Genomic DNA, 23,852 nt, shown 5'->3' with positions numbered 1-23,852 from the left:
AGCCATCACACCAAGATTGATGAATAAAACGCATGGTTAAGTCTATTTTCATTTACAAGAGCAGCTTTATAGGGGAAGAGGGAGGAGGCATCGAACCAAACAAACACACTTGACCCTATTTTTTTTTTTTTTAAATGTGTTTATTCATATATCCTTGAGAGTAATAGGAAAGACACACCTGTTTATAAAGACTGAACCAAGGTTTCTGTATGTTTTTTTTCTTCTTGATATTTAAAACACTGCTATGCTACAATCAGTTAAAACATTCCCCAGGAATATTATAGACCAAAAATTGCATATCTATCTATCTATTGTATGGTTGTGAAAATCCATCCTGAGTACACTGTTCTGGTTGATATATCTTCATAACTACCTTTTTTGTGTGCAGATCGATTGATGACTTTCAAATGTCAAAATCCTCTGCATCCCTTGTCTTCCCCTGTTCACAGAAAGTGGTGTTGAAGTTTGCCATTCCTTAAAGATGCAGTCTGGGATACAATTGCTCTGATTAATCAGACAATTATGCCTCTTTAAATCCCCTGTTTTACAACCAACTTACTAACTGATAACCGCTTTAGGCCTTTTATATGAATAAGGCCTATTAGGTCGCAAAGTTCATCTTGAACATTTGTAAGTGTGCTTCATTACAGGTGTTAACCTTTACATGGGGTTGCATGAAAATACTAGTTCATTAGCCTTAAGAAACGCTATAGCCCAACCATGGATAGACCACAGTAGAACCATGAACAGAACACAGCATTACCAGCAATGACAACACAAAGGATTTTGAAAAAATATTGATATGATCCCACGGTACTTCAGTGGGTTATCACAGTCATACATTTGTGACAGCATTGGTAATTGTAGTGTCATGCATGACACTGACCGGCATGGATGATGATTTGATAAGTGTAAGTGTGTCCTGTTTTAAACCACATGTCTAGACACAACAGGATTGGTTGGAGTTGGAAGGTTGGTGGTCGAACATTATTTTATTAACTGTGTAACTCAGTTAAAAAATAAATAAAAGTGTTAAACCCAAATCCATTTCCATTGCAGGGCAAACGTGCTGATGGCAGCAGGAACTTCAAGTCCTGTCATAGTAATGACCAGTGTGAGCTTCTCACTCGAAGGTAAATATGCCTCTTCATCATCTAATTTATAACCTGCTCTGGATTTAGTTGACCTGTCGCTGCTAATTGCTGAGCCATGTTCCCAGTGTGGCTGCTAACAGTGTAGACATGCCTTCATTTCCAATTTGATAATAATAATATTTATTGAAGATGACCTCTGCTTGTACAATGTAATTACCCCTGTTATATATGATCACTGCTATTGGAAATCGATGACGATAAGGGAATCGTATCAGGCCTTGTTATTATGACTGCTTGGCTTTAGTCCTCTGTTAGATTTGCAGTCATTTAAAATTGTATTTCTGTTCATAATGTGTTTTGTCATATTAGCAGATGTAATGTCTAGACTAACAAAGAGCTTCCCTAGGAATTGAAAAGCACCCAAACAACAGAACAAAGCATTTTTCCCCCTAATTTCTTCATTTCTTTCCATCTATACCTAAAGGACTACAAGGAGTAAATGTAAACACTGTTAGCTACTCTTATTTCCACATAATGAAGACACCAGTAATCTCTCCTGTCAGTCATATTCATCTTTTAAGAAAGATTGATTAAACATGAATCTGTGGTCAAGAAACCAAGAAATAGAAAAAGTGTCCTCTCTGACCTCCCCATGTTCCGCCCTGCAGCCCCCTTCATTGAATCCTAATTGAGTTTTTTTAGTAGGGGCCTCAAGATGGTTAACACGTTCATTGATATCAATTGATTATTTTCTTGGAGGTTGTTTGCTTGAGTCTATGGAATCCAAGGTTTATTCCTGATGTGAAGACCTGGAAGGTCCAAAGCCTATGAAAAAAAAAAAATTCCATTGGGGTAACATTATAACACCACTTTCAAACAGGGGTGTCCTGGAGTTCGTCCAACTCCTGGTTTAATAGGTAAAACTGCTTTAAGATGGGATGGGAGCTTAATTGGTTCAATTAAACATACAAGATTAGAACTAAGATCTTGAAGAACCAAATCATCACCAGCAAAGTAATGGATATGGAAAATAATACTGCAGAGTGTTCAAATCCACTAGTTTATCAAAGCATGCCTTTCCCCTCAGGAGGCCTCATTCAGCATCACAAAAACTACAACTGGCACAGTCTCTCCTTGAAAGAAGATCAAGGACCGAATGGCAGGGGGTGCTGAGGTCAGGACTGAGGTGCGCTCACAGAGCTGGGAGGGGAAGCTCTCTTGTTGGCACCATGCCATACTGTAGCTAGTGCCTTTCATGAGCAGTACATTAACCAATTAAATAACAAAGAAGAAAAAAAAACATTAATTGTGTTTGCAAAAACAACTCAGGATTGGAATTGCACTGTTCCTCCTCGTTTTCTTGCTTGATCTATAACATTCACATTGCTTTTTCCATTGCTCTCCACTGGTGCAAACAGAACATAAATTGGGTCCAAATAGTACTATAAGAAAAAGGATCTGTATTCTCAGTCAAACTGTCCAGCACCCATGGGGAACCAACTCCAGCAGCCTTTAAATACTCAGACACCACCATCCCCAGCACACAAATGAACCAATCAATACATAAGATGATTATCTGCTGCGTGTGTCTGGGAGCTGCGATGGGAGATAATCTTCTGCACATTCAGACTGTTCGTGCTGATACCTTGGCAGGAGATCACAATGCGAGGGAAAGCCTCTGTAATCGAAACCCAACTGGAAAAGTCTGGAGCCTAACTGGGTCAAACAACCCAATCTTTAGAAGAACTTCCAATATGATCAGTGTATTACTGTTGCTCAGTTAAACCTTCTCTAAATGCACTCTTGCTAGGGTTTTCAAATTAATTTTCTCACCTCTCATTATCTATAATACCATAGCCGCTAATATGCTTTGTTCTGGTAAACCTTGAGTCACTCACTTCTTCAGGTACAATGCTAAAGCCAGCTGAGCTTATCTGCTATGTTGGATTCTGGTCCCACAGGCATTTGAGGAAAGAAATTCAGCTTTAGTTAGGAAACATTATCTCACATAGCTGTTAGTCTGTAGGCTCCTACATATCTACAGTATGTCAAACCTGATATGGTAAACATTCATTCTGATAAATACAATTCAATTTTACTGTTACTGTATCCAAAATATGGCAATATTTATGTGGGATCATTGAAGAATATTCTAACTCCCATAGTAAATACTGAGCACATTTTCTGCAGTCCACATACAGAATAGTCTTTTTCTATAGAGTGGAACATTTTCTTTCAAATTGTGTTTCTCCCTGCCATAATATCCCCAGACACAAGAGGGCTCTGCCACCCTTGACAGACACACACACAGCCACACTGATAGCGAGTCTATTTTAAATATAAGATGATGAATACTGCTTTCACTACTGAAAAGACTCCAAGGAAACATGAGGACAATGCTGCATAATACTGTAAATAAAACCCCTTAAATAAGAACTTGATATACCATGGTAATAGCTTAGCATAGTGTAGTTAAGCATAGTGAAAGGATGCCTAACTAGAAAATGACTGTGCTACTTTACTATGAGTTCAATGGAGTCCAATAAATAAATGAACACCAAGGAATATGGTATTTTAGTGTAAAATTCAAAATGATTGTAAGTGACTGCACCTTTATGTTGTGACTAGTTTTGCTTATAAAGTGCAGTACAGTGTCTGACATGTACTACAACCTGTGAGATCTTAGATTTTTCCATAAGCGTTCAATCACACCCTGGTCTTTCACCCCTACAATGGATAGATGTCAACAGTATAGAACCAAACCAACATTTAAATTACACCATCAACATTTTTAACAGTTTTTTTTTTTAGTCACAGTAATATGATTAGGCAGTGTAGATAGGAATGTTTATCCAGACAACACTAGCTTTTGTTCACCTGGTTATCCTTAACTGGTACCCTGTCAGTGACAGTTTTGGAAAAGGCTGTTTTTTTATATGTCATATTTTATAATAAATGTACCTACAGCTCACGTTTTCTCCTCCTCCCTTTTAAAAAAAAAATTAAAAAACTACGGTAAAAATAAAAACTGACAATCCCGACATGCCACCTTCAGTAACCAAACCAAAAACCAGGAAAAACAATGAATCAAATAATTCTCCCCATAAGGCCTTGTCTTAACATCAATCAAAGACAGAAAAACGGCAAATGACTCTCAAGCCAATCTTAGATTTTTATAGTGAAAGGCTGGGGGTTCTCTCTTCCACTTCTTTTAATATTGAAAATAAAATGAAGGTATTGATTTCCTGTCTGTTTTTTAGCTCTGGGGGGAATATTAAAATGGACAGTGAGTTCTCACATGCCACTCTGTCCTGGGCGGAGAAGTTGTAGTGCAAATAGCTTGCTTTGTCTGCTAATTCCCAGGGTCATGATATCTCTCTCTGTTACTGAGGGGATCAACTCACTGAAATTGACACCCAGGGAGGGCTGTGTGGTAAATCTTAAGTGATCTGGAAGGTTCTTGATGCAATACCAATGACTGGGGTCCGATAATGGAGATAGCAAAAAGGAATAAAAACTACACAAAATACACTGTGGCGTGATTTACAGCCAAAAGTCTCACCTTTTTGGCACGCTATTTTGATAGTACCGTTCCAGCAATTTATGTTTTCTTTTAGGGAGAGAAGTGATCCTTTCAAATGCAAATCACCCTATTAATTATACAATACGGGAGGGTATATTTAAATGTGTCTGTCAGTGGTTTTGCTGTATTCGACGGAGGAATGGAAAAACAAGAATGAGTTTACTTCTTACAGAAATACATTTACTATAGAATTCTGGATTAACGCATTTTGTATCGCACAGCACCAGGCAAAGGTAAGTTCGTTCTACGTCAAGACATGTGTGCCATAATACTTATGATGCCACCAAGCGGAATAGATGGGACATTACATAAACAGGTGGGTACCTGTATAAATACCTGTATAAAGTAGGTATCTGTATAAATACAAAAAGGTCTTTGCCTCACTCAAGGAAAGAATTATAGGATAGCTGTTTTCAGACTATTGGCTATGGTATCTGTCTAATATAAAGTGAAGATAGTTCAAATACCCTATGTAATGCGAATTTGGTTATATATTCTACAATCTGCACCAGAAAGCTATTTGGTGTTGTTTCAATCAAACCCAAACAGCTTATGTTATATGTAACCTAGCAACCAGCAAAGATTCTCACTGATGGATGGACATTTTTAACTTTTTACTTTTATTTATCCCTTTAGAAACTTAATGTCTCATTTCCAAAGGTGCCCTGAAAATAGCAGCAGTGCAAGTTTAGGTAAAAAAGTTTAGGATTCAGGAAGATGACCAAGGGTCAGAGTGCAGTGCTTTATGACGTGGTCCTCCTTGATTTTTTATCAAGGCTAGGTCCCCAAGGAACGAGAATGATAGAAATTGTATTATAACCATATATCCTGTATATGTACAGTATATATGTTTATGAGCGAGATACATATTGCAATAGAAAAAGGGTGTTGGAGGGTGTAGCAGGGCGATTGCCCTGCACGTGTGTTTAGTGTTGGTATAATTTGTATGGGGAAATGGGTTTATTGTGTGTTGTTTTGGAGTTGATTTGTTTTTGAATTATTGTTTTACAGACGGGCGCTCGATTGAGACTTGCTGCCTGCTAGGCTTGGTTGAGGGGAAGGGCAGCAGGTGATTGGCTGTGCTGGACCTCAATCAGCAGGTGGGCGGGTCTTGACCGAGTGTCCGTCAGTTCAAAAGCATCCGCGGGAGATGGTTCGTGGCGACTGCAACGCCATGCCAGAGGGGAGCGGCGTATACTTGGGAGGAGAGGGTTCGTTCTGCAGGAACGACCGCTACGCAACCCTGAGACTGCAAGCGGTGCTTGTGAAGGCAATGCCCAGCCAAGGCCGTATGAAGCAGCACGAGTCGGTGTATGAATACCGGCTCGTGAGTAGGTTAGTTAGGGGATAGTGATCCCCTGTGATGTATAGCGAGGGTTACGTAGTGTAGCCGGTTCCTGGAGCAGGACGCCTCGTTTATAAGGCTAGCGCTCGCCCTCTGGGGCACCTTTTATTTGTAGTTTTTGTACTGTGTTTTATTTTGCCTTTTGTACAGCTTGCTGTATGTGTCCTCTGTGTGTTACAATGGCTGGTAACGTCACATGACCACCTTTAATTTCATTTCTGTTTGTATTAATAAATCCTGCGCGCCTGTGCCATCAACTCCACCTCTAATGTCTCTCTGTGTTGCTTAAACAGCGATGACCCACGCACGTGACGTAAGACCCGGTCACAGAGGGGTTATACAGAAAGTTTGTAACAATTTAATTGAAATTCTGAGCATTCAGAGGGCCATCACTTCACTTTGACAGGTACAGCTGTAAAATATAAACACTATCGAGCGCTGTAACTTTGAGAGAGCAAGGAGAAAGAGAGAAAAAAAAGAGTTTAGCAGGAGGTCACTTTCAAAGTCCTCCCGAGCAATTGTTACAAAGCAACGTTTTTCTAAGGACACCCCTGAGATGAGCTGTGAAAGGTTACGGCCTGGCTCAGCATGGTGTATTAATGGAGAATCCAGCTGAACTAATACAGAATCTCAGGGTTCTAACCCCTCGGGCTCCCGCCAAGAGGAATACTTAAGCGAAAACGTGTTTCTTGATCAGAATCTCACCACTGACCGGCCGCTTCTATCAGCCCCTGCTCAAGGTTATCTGTGCAGGAGCCAGACTACACTACAGCAGTCATTAATGATTTCAAATGATTTTAAAAACTCACAGCAACAACTTCATTTTTTTTCTCCTCAATCTCAAATAATTTTTAAGAGCAAAATATAACCTTTACATCCTGTTACATTTAGATTTTTTTGTTATCGTTATAGCAGCCGTTTTAAAAGACTGACATGGTAAAGGTGAAGGGTCATTTTACACTTCCTTAGCCTGCGCTTTGGGATGCATTGGTTTGAGCTTTACCACGGCACCATCATTTTTAGAATGCCTTCAGTGCTTGTCTGTGCTTTAGCATGCTTTCACTGTGCCTTTTTTTTACTTGTCTGTGCTTTTGCTATAGCACAGTACACCAAAGTCAAGTATGATTTATATAACAAAAAAGAAAAACTGCAACTACATTATCAAAATAATTAAAGCTACAATCCAACCCAGTGCAGTATTCTAGTAGTGTCTGAAAGTAAGCCTCAGAAATCAAAACAAGAATGTCTCTTACTTTTTTGTTTAACATTGCAAATAAGTAAATAAATCCAAGAAAACTTCCCTCTCTTTGTATTTGCATTGCACTGACAGTTTCTTTTAGTGGACTTATTTTCTTTTACGTTTTCACCAGTACTTTCTCCCATGTCATTAGCCTTCACTGAAAAATGTGCGGCTCACATACAATATATTCTATTGATTGATGTCCCACCAGGATTTGGAGTGGTGCTTTTCAATGTAGCCACCAACGCTACTGAAATGTTTGTCCTGTTTTGCCCTTCTGTTCGTTACGTAGATTTTGTAAATGTGGTTTTGATGCTTTCAGATTGTGTTTTAATGATGTGTGAAGGGACTAGTTAATTAATTGCTATGGAAACGGTGAAGAAGGAACTGTTTGACTGTAAAATAATTATTTTGTGTTTGATTGTTGTTCTTCTTCACAGATTACCATAGTCATAGTGCTCCACAATTTATTTGTTAAATGTCTAGATCCACTATTGCCAATCAAATGAATTTTTTTTTTTTTTTGTTAAATCTGGGGAAGTATGAAATAGAAAGAGCTGATATTTTTCAGGCTGGTGTTACTGACAACATTACCCGTACTGTTTTAAAAATAGTTTGTACAAGTTCAGCAACATCTGACATCTATAGCTCTAAGTTATGTAACCCAATGCAACCCAAGTAAGACAATGTTGGAAAAAAAGGCAATTCACTTCTGTTTTGTTTCCTGTCTAAATATGTTGCAAATTCCAATTTGGCCTATTTTAAACATACTGGTTAAAGTACCTTCGGGAAGCTGTGCACAGAAGGCTAAACTATGGAAGAATGCAGTAAACATGCAGAAAGGAACAATGTTTTACAGTAAATAACTTTTAAATTATTTTTTTTTTTTGCTTTTGCCAGTTGTGAATTAACTTCAGTTCCTCTGATTGATAGTTAATGTATGGCAGGGTTAAGGTTAAACTAAAATCTATCTTTATACCCTTCTGTACCAAGGACAAGGTGTCATGAGCAGGCAAAAAGATCTCGCACATACAAGTTCTGTGATCAAATAGCCGTGTGTAGATAACCTTGACATTGTTTCATGCGCACGCTGCAAACTTAACAACATTACTGCGCTGCTGAGGTATTGGCTAGGTGTTCTATTAGCTTGACATCTGTTTGACGTTCAGTATGATTTTGTATTTAAAGGAGTGATAAACAATGCTTTGAAATCCACTTCAACATTATCAATGGCCCCCCTTTTAATTGTGATCAATTCTTTTGGATCTACAGTAAAAGTAAGTGTCTCCCTGTGCTGTAGTACTGCAGGTCCCATGGTTTGATTGCAGCCTGGCTTTAAAGGGCACATAAGGACCTTTTTATTTTATTGTGTTACATGTTCCCATGTGTTGCTCTTGAGGCAAGGAATGTAATTTAAAAGTTTAAAAAAGTGGTCAAAATGTAAAAAAATCAATAAAAAAATTAAACACACACACCTTACGTAAACAGTTGTAGCAACACATGGGAACATGTAACACAATAAAATAAAAAGGTCCTTATGTGCCCTTTACGCAGCATTTATCTGGAGTCCATAGCATTTGTGTAATTTCTAATATTATTAGACATTCTAATGTATCTTTCTTTGTTGTCTGCGCAATGAGGTAACTCGTCTCATGAACTATGTAAAACGAATGCAATTGTTCTGGAATTTTTGATCAATTTGCCGTGAGTTATTGATCAACTGGTGGTGGATTGATCATGTTTATATTTTCAGTTTTGTATTTTCACAACGCGCTCAAAAGTTTGCTTGGGGGAATCTAAATCTATAAAGCCAAAGAGATTACCCAAAACAAAGTGATTTCATAAGCACCAGAGCTTTAATCAGGCTTCTGCATACCTCAGAATATTACTAAGCACGTGTTTTTCATGACAGGGTTGTCCGGTGAAAATCACAACTACTCCCTTGTGGTACTTTTACCATCTGATCAGTCAGTGTGTGCATCACTCTAGATTTTACTTTCGCCTGGTGAAGTGACCCAGAGGTTTTCTCTTCTGTGTTGCTGTGCTGTGTATGACGGTGTGCTGTCACTGTTATAGCACATTATTTGCAGTAAGCACATATTCATTGATGTTATTTAATGCACAAGATCATGTACAGAAGGAAGGGAAATTAATTAACAAGTACATGTCTTCCCCAGACACAGCAAAAGCATAGTGAAATGATCTCGGTGAAGCATGGCAAATCACATATAAGCACGGTAAGCTTGGAAACAAAGAAAAACAGGCTCAAATCTGAACACTGCCATCCCTGGCTGATGAAGTGGTTGAGTTGAGTCAGGATTCCAAGTCTCTGTGTGTCTGTGTGAAGCACGAGTCCCGCTGCTCAGGAAATGGAGCAGTTCTGTCATCTCCGGCCTCGGTGGGCCGTCTGCCCTCGACGCCTGGCCTCTCTGCGGGAGCACCAGCCATGAGGACAGCACTGCAGCCAAGCGGGAAAACACAACACACTCACAACATGCTGGAGTCTTTGTCAGGAATGGAACTGAGTCAGCTTAAAGCAGTCGTGTCCCACAATCCATGTTCAGTTTTATACGATGCCAGGGTAATCTTTAGTCATTCTTCCATAGTTACCAGTTTCTATACACTCAGCCCTTGTTGCCAGTTTGTTTCCAAAAGGTCATTTCAACTACAGCTACTTGCTCCTGCTGCTATTGGCAAGACTGGCCTCTCAGGGAAGCAAAGACAAAACTTATGGTGGTTTTGTTATATAGATATGTTATTATTATTATTATTATTATTATTATTATTTATTTCTTAGCAGACGCCCTTATCCAGGGTGACTTACAATCGTAAGCAAATACATTTCAAGTGTTACAATACAAGTAATACAATAAGAGCAATAAATACAATAACTTTTGTTCAAGCAAAGTACAAGTGTGACAAACCAAAATTCAATAATACAGCAGATAATATTGATAGTTACATCAGGATATGATTAAATAGTGATAGTTACATCAGGATGTGATTAAATACAAAGTACTACAGGTTAAACACTTGGCAGATTACAGTATTCTGAAGTACAGGATTAAATGCAATAAAATAGGGGGCAGATAAGAGCAAAATAAAGCACATTTACATGAAGGGTGATAGTGTCCCAGGATACAAACAGAGGAGTTCTACATGTGCTGTTTGAAGAGGTGAGTCTTAAGGAGGCGTCGGAATGTGGTCAGGGACTGGGCAGTCCTGACATCTGTAGGAAGGTCATTCCACCACTGCGGAGCAAGGGTGGAGAAGGAGCGGGCTCTGGAGGCAGGGGAGCGTAGCGGAGGTAGAGCTAGTCTTCTAGTGCAGGCGGAGCGGAGAGGTCGAGTGGGGGTGTAGGGAGAGATGAGGGTCTGGAGGTAGCTGGGTGCAGTCTGGTCAAGGCATCTGTAGGCTAGTACAAGAGTCTTGAACTGGATGCGAGAGGTGATCGGGAGCCAGTGGAGCGAGCGGAGTAGTGGAGTAGCGTGGGCGAAGCGAGGCAGAGAGAACACCAGGCGGGCAGCAGAGTTCTGGATGAGCTGGAGCGGACGGGTGGCGGACGCAGGGAGGCCAGCCAGGAGGGAGTTGCAGTAGTCTAAGCGGGAGAGTACCAGGACCTGGACCAGGAGCTGGGTAGCATAGTTGGTGAGGAAGGGTCGGATTCTTTGGATGTTGCTCAGGAAGAATTGGCAAGTGCGTGCCAGAGTGGAGATGTGCTGAGAATAAGAGAGGCAGGGGTCCAGGGTGACTCCAAGGTTCTTAGCTGAGGAAGAGGGAGAGAGTGTGGTAGATTCCAGAGGAACAGAGATAGAGAGATCAGAGGAGGGGGAGGAGGGAAAGAAAAGGAGGTCAGATTTAGAGAGGTTGAGTTTGAGATGATGCGAGTGCATCCAGGAGGAAATAGCAGACAGACAGGTTGAGATACGGGAGGAGATGGTGGAGTCAGAGGTGGGGAAGGAGAGGAAAATCTGAGCATCATCAGCATAGAAATGGTATGAGAAACCATAGGATGCGATGAGGGGGCCCAGGGAGCGGGTGTAGAGAGAGAACAGGAGAGGACCCAAGACTGACCCTTGGGGGACTCCAGTTAAGAGAGGGTGAGGTGTGGAGGTTGCTCCACGCCAGGTTACCTGGTAAGTGCGGTTGGAGAGGTAGGAGGAGAACCAGGCCAGAGCAGTGCCAGAGATCCCCAGGTCAGCAAGAGATGATAGTAGAATATGTATATAGAAATGTGCATTGGTTGGTAGCACTTCCAAATTGTGTACATGTGGACTCTATATATGTAATTTAACATAACACCATGGAACAGAACAACTGGATAAACCTATGTATCGATTTGGTATGTAAGCCAGCAAACAAAAGCCCTGAGAGATAAACTTTGAAATGTGACTTTCAAGTTACAAGCGGTTGCTCCATTTTCTGAAGCTTTTTCCCTGCTAACAAACTGCACAAGAGACACAAAAGTCACACCCTCCAAGATAGGTTCCAAACTTATTGATAAACGTTTATTGTGCAGCCGAGCTCAGTAAATTGCGAGTAACTCCCGGCGGATTTCTCACATGGCAGCATCATTTCTCTTGATGACAGCATGCCAGCCAGTTATTTTTTTTTTTATTTTTTTTATTTTTTTTGCATCGACTCTTAGAGATTCCAGTGTGTAGGTTGGCAAGGTTGGAAAGGAAGGAAAAGAAAACACATGTAAGAGAGATTAGGTGAACAAAAAAAGAAATGTAAATTAAACTGCCTTAGAAAAAAACATGCTTTTAAAACTGTAATGGGAGGAACAGTTTGTCTTAACAAATAACAATCTTGATATACGTGTGTCTTTTTTTTAAATCATTAAGTAAAAAAGGGAGCTTTTTCTGGAAACTTTAAACAGTTGTAGTATTTTTAAAATAAAAAAATAAATAAATAAAAAAAATGCTCTGTGGTTCCAGATAATCAGTTTCTAAATGTGTTAACTTAAAGAAAGGAATCTGTAATTTGTTTATTAAAAAATATAAAACAAAGAGAAAGAAATGTCCTATTTAGCTTCATCAACACAACTTCACATAGCATGTACAAGCTTTTTGCAGAAGTCTGAGGTAGTGGATATCTTCTTTAGATTGACTGGCTGTGGATAAAAAAAAGATTTTGCAGATATGATAAATTTAATAAGTCACAATAACCTGCTCCGCTGCTGCTTTAGTGACTTTCGAAAGCTAGTGACATTTAAAAAGGTGAGTTTGAAATTATTTGCCTTTGATGAATAATATCAAGATGGGAAGTTATGGTCAAGTTTATACTGGAGTGCCTGACATTTAGGGTGCATCTTGTGCATTGCTGGTAGTGAGGTTGGTTAGCATCACTTTGTTGGCACGACTGCAAAAATGAAAGTTTAACATACCTTGAAAACGTCACAGGAGACTTGAATCAGCTTGGTTTTGTCTACAGAGGTTGAGCAGGTTAGGTTAAGCAATTTTGATATCAGCATACATTTTCATTTATGATATAGAATATCTTTGAAACATTTACTCCGATCAAGAATAGATCTGTCAGTTAGTCAACTTTAAAACTACACTGTCACTTAAGTTTTGTGATGGTTACATTTGTATTTTATTTTAATAGGTTCTTTGCATCTCCATAACCTAAAGGACCAGTGTGGCTACACATTTCCTCTGTTGGCAAGAATGGAAAATTGTTAAGAGAGAGACAGAGGGGGGACACACACTGAGAGAAGTATGATCGACTGAGGAGCCTCACAAACTCTTCACGACTGGCTGCAAAGATCCTCGCTTCTGTTTTTTGTGGTTTAATCTTCCTCAGGGTCTCACGGTTTTATTGACCAGTCCGAGGTAGACAATGCATCAATTTACACTCTAACTGCCCTTCAGGGAGGCGCGTGGCCCTGAGAAAGCAACAGAAGATTTTTAACGGAGGCACTTTCCTCGTTAGCCCACACAGAGGTCAAAACCTTCTGCTCATTACAGTCAAAGTCATAGGTACTTAAGGTCCTTTGTGGAATATCAAACACAAACTAAACTTTAATTTCAGTAAGCAGAGAATTCAGCAGCTGCAGGTTAAAGCTTATTTTTATCTGTGGCTATGGCTGGAGGCTGTGCACAGCCTTTGCAAAGCCTGTGGTCATGTTGATTAAAAACAAGAGATACAAATAGTTTTTTTTTTTCACCGTTTTACTTCCAAATGGCAACATGTTTCATACAATAACATTGGGATGCCATTATATTACAAGAAACTCAAGCAGGATCATTAGCAGATCACCGCATTACCAGTCATCACAATACAGGTGATTTGGAACAAATATTGTATAGTGGTGCTTATACAGTAGCACAAGGATATGTCAAAATGTCAAAATGTGGACAGTGTTGGATATAATTACATCATTTTGCTATGTGATAGATTACATGGAAAAGAAATGGGCTTGTTTGATTTTTCAAAACTCTCCCAACCAGTGCAAATGCCTAGTTTAATGTTGTTGAGCATTTTTCTCTATTTTTTGCTCAACCAAATTCCATCTTTATATACTGCAGCTTAATTATAGTTGCTCAAGGCACCTGTGTTTAATTCCCACACAATTTCAATGTGATGTGCTTTTTTTTTTAATTTAGTCGTAGCCAATGATTTTTACCCCATTTTTCTCCCGAATTTAGAATTGCCAATTGTGTTATTATTAATCCCGGTTCACCGCTGCAACCCCCCAGCGACTTGGGAAACGGCAGCTGGCACACGCGTCCTCCAGAATGTGTCCCTGCCAAGCCGTCTTTTTTCACACTGCGGATCCACAAAGCCATCAGACCTATAGTGCCGGAGGACAACACAGATCTGAAGGGCTCCACTGCAGACCCGCAGGCGCCCTACCAGCCACAGGGGTCATTGGTGCGCGGTGAACCATGGATTGCCCTGCCGACCTAAGCCCTCCCTACCCGGGCGGCGCACGGCCAATTGTGTGCTGCCCCCTGGGAACTCCTGGTCACGGTCGGCAATAACAGCCTGGATTTGAACCTGCAATCTTCAGGCTATAGGGCTCATCCTGCACTCCACGCGGAGCGCCTTTACTGGATGCGCCACTCGGGAGCCCTGTGATGTGTTTTTAATAAAAAAAGTTGACCATTTCAAAACAGCTCTGCATTGCTTAAAAGGAATGGCTGAAATTCTGCAGGTGTACTTGAGCTTCTTGTCAGTGTTAGTGGCCTCCAACATACAGCAAGAGACACCATCTTGTAAGCAGAGGGAAGATGGGGTGGCTCAGACAAGCATTAGTCACATCTAACATTGCTGACAGAAAAACTGGCCCATTTTTTTTTTATTAATTGGCTACTTGTCACCGTTTCTTTTCCCTTTCTTTCGATCAGGTGGTGTGAATGCTCAGCCTATTGTACCGTATTTAGTTGCCAAGGTAATTAAATGGAGCCCCAATTTTTTCTACTTGCTAGTCTCTTGATGCATTGCTTCACTTCCAGGTATTGACTGGGTATGTCACCCAGCAACTGGAGGAGAGAGAGAGTTAGCAGTGATTTACTGGGCTTTTCAATATATACTGTACCTGTGAGGGAGTTTGTTATACCCAGATCTATGTTTTGCTCTCCTTCTAGGTTTGATGATCCTACTGTAAAAGGCAGAAAGTTATATTTAAAGCTTCTGTGTTCCGTTCACCCTACTTCATTAGGAAGAGCATAGTTTGTTTAGCTTCCTCCTCTTTTTATTCCTCCATCACGTTTTATTTCCCCCTCGGTCATTAGATTACATTGAATTTTGATGAAGGACAGGTTATTACATGCACTTGATTATTAACAGGGTATAGTCCATCTAGATGCAAGAGGTACAGTGATATTGTTTATGTAGGCAAGCAAGTGGCATTTCAGAATCAGAATTCAGTTTAGAAACCTAGTTTTTAAATGATTGTCAATGTCAAAAAGGAGTTTGTTAGCTGGGCAAAACAGAACTAACTGAACAGAAAATTGGTCTCTGCTTCCAAGTTATAACTTTGTATTGATTTTAGGAAAAACTCACCAGCATGCGTTCACAAACCATTAACACATAGCTCTATTAATAGCCAGTGGGTGGGTGTTTTCAGTGTTTTGGGAAACATTTGGTTTGAACAATCTGTAATTGTGCATATTTCACTCCCTCGCGTTATGAAGGCGTATACAAATGATCTGATCAAGCCAACAAGCAGTTCCAAAGTTATAACAGAGGCTTTCATACTGTAGATCCAAGCACCATATCGAAAAAATCCTAAAATCAGAGGGATCTGTTCAATCGATCAAAACGGGTGGATCTTAATTCAGAAGCCCTGCCGTTATAAGGTGTATGTGTGTGTGGATAAAACATGTGGGAATGTGGCTGGGTCCATAATTAAATGATTAAAGGGTAATGGGGCTCCAGCCATTGGTGTATAAGAAGGGGAATTGCGGGTGTTAGAGAGGTTAATGTCGGTGTTGGTGAAGGTGCGTGTTGCTGTGGTACTGTGCTGTGAGTTTTTGTGTTGACCTTGTGCCTTTTTGTTTGTTAATGTGTTTTGTTTAGTGTTTACTATACTTGTTAATAAATGTGCGCAGACGCGCTTAAATTGCAGCTTCTTTGCTCTGAGTCCCTCTCCCTGCCTGTAACATCTTGGGTCGTGACGCTGCCCTGTCACATATCACCACTCAAATCAATCAAAAAAACTGAAGTTTTCACAGAAAGAAATACACAAAATAAACTCCTTTGCACTGTTAGTGGTATTATGACCCAACATCGAATACACCCCAATATGTGCTCAGCAAGCGCACTCACATTACTTGGTAATATTATTATTATTATTTATTTCTTAGCAGACGCCGTTATTCAGGGCGACTTACAATTGTTACAAATTATCACATTATTTTTACATACAATTACCCATTTATACAGTTGGGTTTTTACTGGAGCAATCTAGGTAAAGTACCTTGCTCAAGGGTACAGCAGCAGTGTCCCCCACCGGGGATTGAACCCACGACCCTCCGGTCAAGAGTCCAGAGCCCTAACCACTACTCCACACTGAGTCCTGAGCCCTAACCACTACTCCACACCGCTGCCCCCTTCATAGTTGTGCATACTGATAAATCATCATCTGATCACTCGTTTTATCACCAAACTCCTCTATAATGTGATCCAAGTCATTATTTTAGCACTGTAACATCTCAAAAAGCTCTGCAGATGTCTGTGATATTCTTTGAGAGCTGGATGCAGAAGCAGCTATCGTGTTTGTTTATGTCTGTGGTGACGGGACGATGCGTATTGCTCAGATCCGCCTCCGTTTTTAGTTTACAGTAATCATAATTACTGGTCATTTCACCATAAAAGCCTTACCAAAAGCCTTGTGTTATTGAACCAAGCACTATTGTAAGAACAAACCTGTAATAGATGTTCCAGCTCTGACATCTCTTAAATTAGAAAGCATATCAGTTATTTTACAGGCATGGCTCTTGTTTTTTCTCTTTGTCTGTAAACTGCATTTGATTTACGTATTTTACTGTATAAAACTGTGCTGATTTGAAGTGCCTTGCCCAAAGACGCAAAGTGCAAAATAAATATAGCAACCAGAAAAGGCTGCAACTGTAAAATGTGTTTAAAATAAATTGATCAAATAGCCAGCTATACATTTAATAACACTGTAAGTGGCATTAATTACACAGTAATAGGAAAAAATATACACTGCAGGGTTTATTTAATCGATCACATCAGCAGCACACCTCTATTAGCACCTCCATTATAATTACTATATGAAAATACACTGAAGAGACTCACATGCAATGTAAGAGATGTTTGTTCTAATAACATGAAGTAATCTCACAGTGATAAGAATAGCAGCATTATAAGCTGTCAAGTTCTCAGTTGAATGTGTGTTTTTGTGACGGTGACAGGCGAAGACAGACCCTCACTATTCAATCTGCAAACTCCTGTCATTTTTATTTCTCTCCTCTAACCAGTACCAGGGAAAAAAAAAAAGTTGTGACATGAACTAAGAATTGAAAGGTGCTATTAATCAATGCAGCTCTCTGAGGGTGGCGAGTTGTCAGAAGGGTCCACGGAAATCTGCAAAGGTCTCCGTTCTGCTGTGAGGACAAAAAAAAAAAATCCCATCCTAACACATACATACACCCACACATACATATGCACATACACTGTACTGTCGTGCATGATTTCAAGGACTTCTATACGAAATAAGGACCCACTTTTGAGAAATGTTCAGCATGGCAATTTAAAACTCTCGGATTTGCTGAAAAGCACAACTGAGATTTAAGAAAATATGCCATTAAAACAAAAACTTTCAGCTGGGAGGAACATACTGTATTATATTGTAATTACTGAGGGTTTATTTGTAAACAATTGTGTAATTATATGACCATTATACTATATTCATTGTGTAATTATTGTAGCATTACTTGGTAACTTTACAGTCTTTGAGGTGCTGAAAAAAAACAGCAGGGGTCCCAAAACTGTGGGCTGCAGTCCAGAGTGGGCTGCAGGAGCAACGACATTCTATGTATTTATATATATATATATATATATATATATATATATATATATATATATATATATATAAATGACAAAAAGCAACAACAACATACTATAGTGTGTTACAGTATAAGTGCTAATAGTGGGCCGCAGTGCCTAATTCAGCTGAATAGTTGGGCCTCAGGTCAAACAAGTTTGGGAACCCCTGCTATAAACAGAATTGGTTTTCTCAGGTGTGGTTCATTGAACCAGGAGTTGCATGACAAATCTTTTGAAATATACTACTTTGTCATACTTGTACTTGCTAGAACCGAAGTCATTGTATTTTATCTTGCTCTTAATTGTATTAATACTTGTACTGTGATTCTTGAAATGTATTTTTGTGTAAGGCTGTAAGTCGCCCTGGATAAGGGCGTCTGCTAAGAAATAAATAATAATAATAATAATATTCCAGTAGATGTCGATAATGTGAGTTGTCATTTATTTGTGGGTCTTTCAAAGAACCACCGTTAAAGGCTGTTTATAGTACTCTATACATGTTGGTATGTAGCACACACGTTTGTGTTAATGGGCTGCCATTCATTTGAGTGTTACAATTGTTATGTATTTTTTATATGAATTCTGTAATATAAAAAGCTTCATCTCCCTGTTGCAAGTCAGTGTCAGTCCTGATGGACAAGACAGCAGGCCTGACAGACTTTGACAGAGGACTGATGGTAGGCGCTAAGGGTTAGCGGGTGACAAGACTACAAATGACTGATGTTTCATAAGGAACAGACCCAAAGGTGAAGACACTCTGGAGAACAGATGCTGCTGAAATTTTGCTTCCACAAACTTCTCTGAAAATAAATCTCAAAGAATGGTGAATGAACTCTCCAGCAGCTAATGACAATATTGACAGTGGCGGGTGTTTCTTTTTACAGTGTAGATATATTTACAGGGCACCCACAGGGGATACAGTTTACTTCATTGCAGAAAATATAGAAATACATTGCACAATGTATTGTACATGTTGTTGTTGTTTTTAATAACTGCAGTTAATACAGTATTTTTAAGAACCCTTTTCCATAAGGTGTGACAATTGCTGTTGACATGCGTTCAGTTGGGAGAGACACACAGAATCACAAAGTCTGTGTTGTAAGCTTTGGCAGTAAGCTTTGAAACCAGAGGCAATTAAATAGCCAGGAACACAGACATTTAATTCAGGCTATTTTATTCAGGCCTCTATTTGGAACAGCTCAACTTCTTAATACCTTCATACTTGGGACTTTTAGCTCCAATTAAACGATTGCTCACCTGCTCCGTAAGAAATGGGGTAAGCTAAGTAAAAGCCACACTGGAAGCCATACACTATGAATTACTCCTTGGGTAGTAAGCTTGGTACTATGCTGGCACTTAAAAACTTGAATTACATTATTTGTATTAATATTACATTGATTTGATATACCACATTCATAACAACGCATATATCGTTCAAGTTCAATTTCGTATTTTTGTACAAGGAACACGGTGCAGTCTGAAACAGCATGTAGTACTGTAGTAGCAAATGTTCTTTTAACTAACTAACTAACTAACTAACTACCGGTAATCCGGTACTCATTCCAGCCAGAAACAGTAAACTAATATAAATATGGCATATTATGGAATAAAATGCTTTTACCAACTAGGAAAATCCCTTTTCTATAACATACACATATATTATTATTATTATTATTATTATTATTATTATTATTATTATTATTATTATTATTATTTATTCATTAGCATTTATTTCTTAGCATTTCTTACAGTCGCAAACAAAAACACATTTCAAGAATCACAGTACAAGTAATAATACAATTAAGAGCAAGATAAATACAATGACTTTGGTTCTAGCAAGTACAAGTATGACAAAATACGATTCAGTAACGGAGCAGATAACAGTGTCAGTGATAGTTACATCAGGATATAATTAAATATAAAATACTACCGATTAAATAACACTTTGACAGATTACAGTACTCTAAAGTACATGATTAAATGCTGTAAAATAGATACATATAATGGTTAACTATCGATACAATTATTATATCAATACATTATACCTGAACAGGCACAGCTAATTTCTTACCTTCAAAGTACAATATTAGAAAACTTTTGTTTCCGCAGTTTCCTCCGAGTGCACTCAGTCTCTGAGGGCTCATTAGGCACAGACTCATTCCCTAATGTGCTCTGCATCCGTGAATTCTCAGGAGTGTCGTCTCCCAGCACGGACTGCCGTGGAGACAAATCCATCGAGAGGACGTTAACTTCATGCTGGGACCCTTCCACTGCCCGGCTGAATGACTCCGCTCCAGTCTCTGCGAACTTCCCGACCTCTACAACACAGTCCAGTGTTGTTGCGTAGGAAATACAAAATAAAAGTTGTCTGGGGAAAAAAAAAAAAAAAAAAAGATTAGTTTTATTAATGTCTCATTTAATAAAGTTATCGTGAGTTAATGTTTGCTTATGGTACATAGCCCATCATATACCAGACTAAATACTGAGATATTGCTTACACTTAAACCCCAATCACATATAAATCATGTCTTCAGCAATGGTTATCTTATAATAATAATAATAATAATAATAATAATAATAATAATAATAATAAGACAAGTTTATGTTTAGAAGTAACAGCCTACCACATTACATACTTTAATGCTAAAAGCAAACTCAGAATACTTAAAATACGAGGCAAAAAGAAACGAATTCTTCACAAGTAGAACAGGCAACTGTAATTAATGACGTATGAGAGCAGCTGTGGAATGCACGGTATGTCTAACAATGCACACCACTTTGGAAATGGCCAACGGGATTAAAAACGAAGCAAAACTTATTTACGAAAAACAAACAAACAAAAAACAAACAAACAAGTATTTTAGCCCACTGAGGTAAGCAGTATGTTTGTACAAATATATGTTAAATAATGTCTGAGATTTAATTAAGAAAATAATGGGGAGATATTTTACTAAAGATGTTTCCCATTCGTTTTGTTTGTGTTCGAAACTCACGTTCGAATGTTTATCTTGGGGTTCAAAATATTGTTAAAACACGCAAGGGTATAACATTGGAAGCAAAACAACACTGTACAGGTTATTCAATTTTTTATATTTTATTACCAGAGCTGGACCAGCGTATTCAATGTTTACTTGCTTATGAGGTTCGGTATTGGCGTTTAATGATTTTTTTTCTCTCCCCAACCGAGTTGCATGTAGTAGCCAGTGTCTCCATAGGGGAAGCGAATTGGAGTTTGAGCATTCTCTATTTTGCGTCCAGATTTTGTTTCAATAAACATGTGAAACATTGCATTTTTAACTGTTAAGCAAGGTTAAGTTTCTACAATAGTAGTTTATTACATATTGTATTCACGCAACCTTTATCAGGTCAAAATCATTTTAATAAGAATCTCTTTTTTTCCACAGTTAATCTCATTTGTGAAATAATTAACTCCCCAATGATTTGTGCAGTTGTTTAAATATAACTCAAGTAACTAAATTGAGACCATTGCAAGTTCCATTTTGGCTGGATGTGTTTATTATTATAATTCATATAACTATGACTTCTAAAAAAAATAAATATATACATCACCTAAGCACATGCCTACTGCTACAGCAACACCAGTGTCCAGCTGCTGAGCTGTGGGCCTGAGTTTCCATCAGCCAGGCCTTATCGTCTATCCATCTGTATTTGACTAGCTCTCCTTGCTGTTGACCATCACACCTGTCAATCAACCTGCCTGTGAGCACAGATCCTCATACCGGCCATGGTAATTGGTTTACAATCAGAATCAGAAACGGTCCGTATGTCACGTGCTTTTGTGCTGGGTTTAATGCAATTCAAGTTGTGCATCTCTTATTGCCGGTGCCCTTGTTTCAAATTAGGAAACTTTAACCACCTGCATTAGCGCCTTGTACTTCCAGCCCTTTGAGACATAACACACAACTGTGCTTCCTTTCCACACATTGTTTAACCAGCTCCTTTAAGTGACCTTTAGAGCCTGCTGGCTAGTCTGTCAGCATAGCTTGCGATTGCCACACAAAGCACTGAATCAGTCTGCACATTCTGTTTAAAGACTGAGTATTGTTTGACTTTTGAGTGATAACTAAAGCCTCAAAACCTCTTACCCTCTGTTCCTTGCTAAAGATGGTTTTGCACTCTTGTTTTAAATGTCCAATTTGTATATCATTTGGTCCCAATGTTTTATTTCTAAAATATTTCCTTGGGTTAACTACAGCATTTTAGAGCCTCTTTATCCTCCAAACTGGTTCACAAACATTTTAAATGCTTTCTGTGTTGGAGTGTCCCTCAAAGAAACTGATACAGTCACTGGATGGCACAGCATGTGTTAAGACTTTAATATGCAAGACCCAACATGGAGGAGAGAGCCTCTCACAGATGTAGCAGCTTGCTGATTTGAGTCAGAGTGGCATGCCTGGGGTTGTGTCCTCTTGAGGAGTGTAAAAACACTGGGCTGTCAAGGTTAATTGGAAGTAAAAGCTGTTTTCTTTTTAGGGATTGTAGCAAACTGGACCATTAACATGGTGTGCTTTCTGAGTACACAAAAGATTGTAGTAAACTTAGTTTAAAATTGAACACGATCACTGGGAGACACTGCAGCTTTTAATAATTTTATATTCCTTTAAGAAGAAAAAAAAGTTGTCTAAATGTAAAGCTGGTCAGCTCTGTCTGGTCACTTTATTAGGACCTGTCTACCCAAATGGATTTGGTATCACCCTGGTATGTGGCATGTTTTCCTAGTAGGTGTAGTTTACTAAAGCATCATTGCGGATCATGTTAACACAACAGTGTTGATCTTGATAGTGATGGTAACTCAAGGTAATATTGTACCTGTCCACCTTGTCAGAATTGAGCACACTTAGTTTGAGGAGCGTCTTCAGGCATCTTCCATGGCCACCACAATCACTGGCTCTCAATTCAGGTCCTAGTAACGTACTTATAAAGTGGCCAGGTAATGCTGCCATTGTATGACTGATGTGTAACATTGATTTTCCATCAGTTTTTTTTCCCTTTGAATTTTCTTAAGAAAGCATATTTCAGTTTGTGTGACTGTGGTTCAAAAAGTTGCTGGAATAGGACCCAAGACGACTGGGTCACAAATAAACCTCCCTTAATTAGACCAGCCTTTTCCTTCCTAAAAAATATATTTTATCACCTTTTTATTTTTTAAACTCTAGGAAACACAAGTGTGAGGATGTGTCGTGCCTGGCCACACTGCAAAATTCCGCTTGCATGCTGATAATTAGGGAGAAATAATGAGAGCTCACTCCCAGAACTAACCTCCCAGATAGCTTTTATTCATCAAAACCAGTCACAAAATCCCATTAGTATTGCCCTAAAATACAATAATCTGTCTTGCAATAAATAATCTAAAATTGCTACCTGCATCAATGCTAGCCCATTGGGTTTTCTCAAAATCTGTGGCTGGAGTTTGCCAAGAATGCAAAAAGGAATGATGTTGATTTAAAAGTGAGTAATGATGTTTATTAAGAAAATACACAAAGTCCTATTCTTCAATTAATAATTATAATACATGCAGGGAATCATGTCCCAAGCACAGAACAGACAGATTCCAATTCTTACAACCTTACAAGATGTTAGATACCCCTTAACACAGGGCGGTTCCCCTCCTCTGTTTCTGGTACGTAATCAGTGGTAAAGCGACCTGTTAATGGGTGTTGGTATTTTCACGCGCTCCTGTGGCAAAGTGCCCCGCCCCTGTGTGCATTTGTGTGATCTGTGTTGTATGTTGCGTGCGTGTGTGTGTTAATGTTGGTGTATAGATTGGTACACGGGATATAAACGGGTCTGTGTTTCACGTATATTTAAAGTGTAGATTTGTATTTAGGCACGAGGAGAGCACAAATCACTTCACGTGCTGGTTAAATGTAATATGTGAGCACGGGGTTGCACAGAATTAATTCACGTGCTGGGATTCAAGTGAATAATTAATTAGTAATTGAATCCCAGCACAACAGTATATATAGATGCACATTTTCACTCAGTCAGGGTTGGGTGTTCGAGAGTGGAGAACGGGTGAGAGAGAGAGGAGTAAAAGTAAAGTGAAGA

At 39.1% G+C, this 23,852-nt stretch overlaps 1 long non-coding RNA gene across 1 annotated transcript; it reads right to left on the bottom strand.

The window, feature by feature from the left end:
• Positions 1 to 15,682: 15,682 nt before the first annotated feature.
• LOC117423177 (uncharacterized) lies at positions 15,683 to 21,662 on the bottom strand. The gene is made up of 3 exons (XR_004547749.2): positions 21,354 to 21,662; positions 19,855 to 20,151; positions 15,683 to 17,341 (listed from the first exon to the last, which is right to left on the bottom strand). It is a non-coding gene; the product is annotated as an uncharacterized LOC117423177 (long non-coding RNA).
• Between the last annotated feature and the right edge of the window lie 2,190 nt (positions 21,663 to 23,852).

The sequence above is a fragment of the Acipenser ruthenus genome, chromosome 17, assembly GCF_902713425.1.
Source record: "Acipenser ruthenus chromosome 17, fAciRut3.2 maternal haplotype, whole genome shotgun sequence".
NCBI classification, from domain to species: Eukaryota; Metazoa; Chordata; class Actinopteri; order Acipenseriformes; family Acipenseridae; genus Acipenser; species Acipenser ruthenus.
Note: the sequence above shows the minus strand (reverse complement) of the source record. Positions and strands in the feature narration are given on the sequence as shown.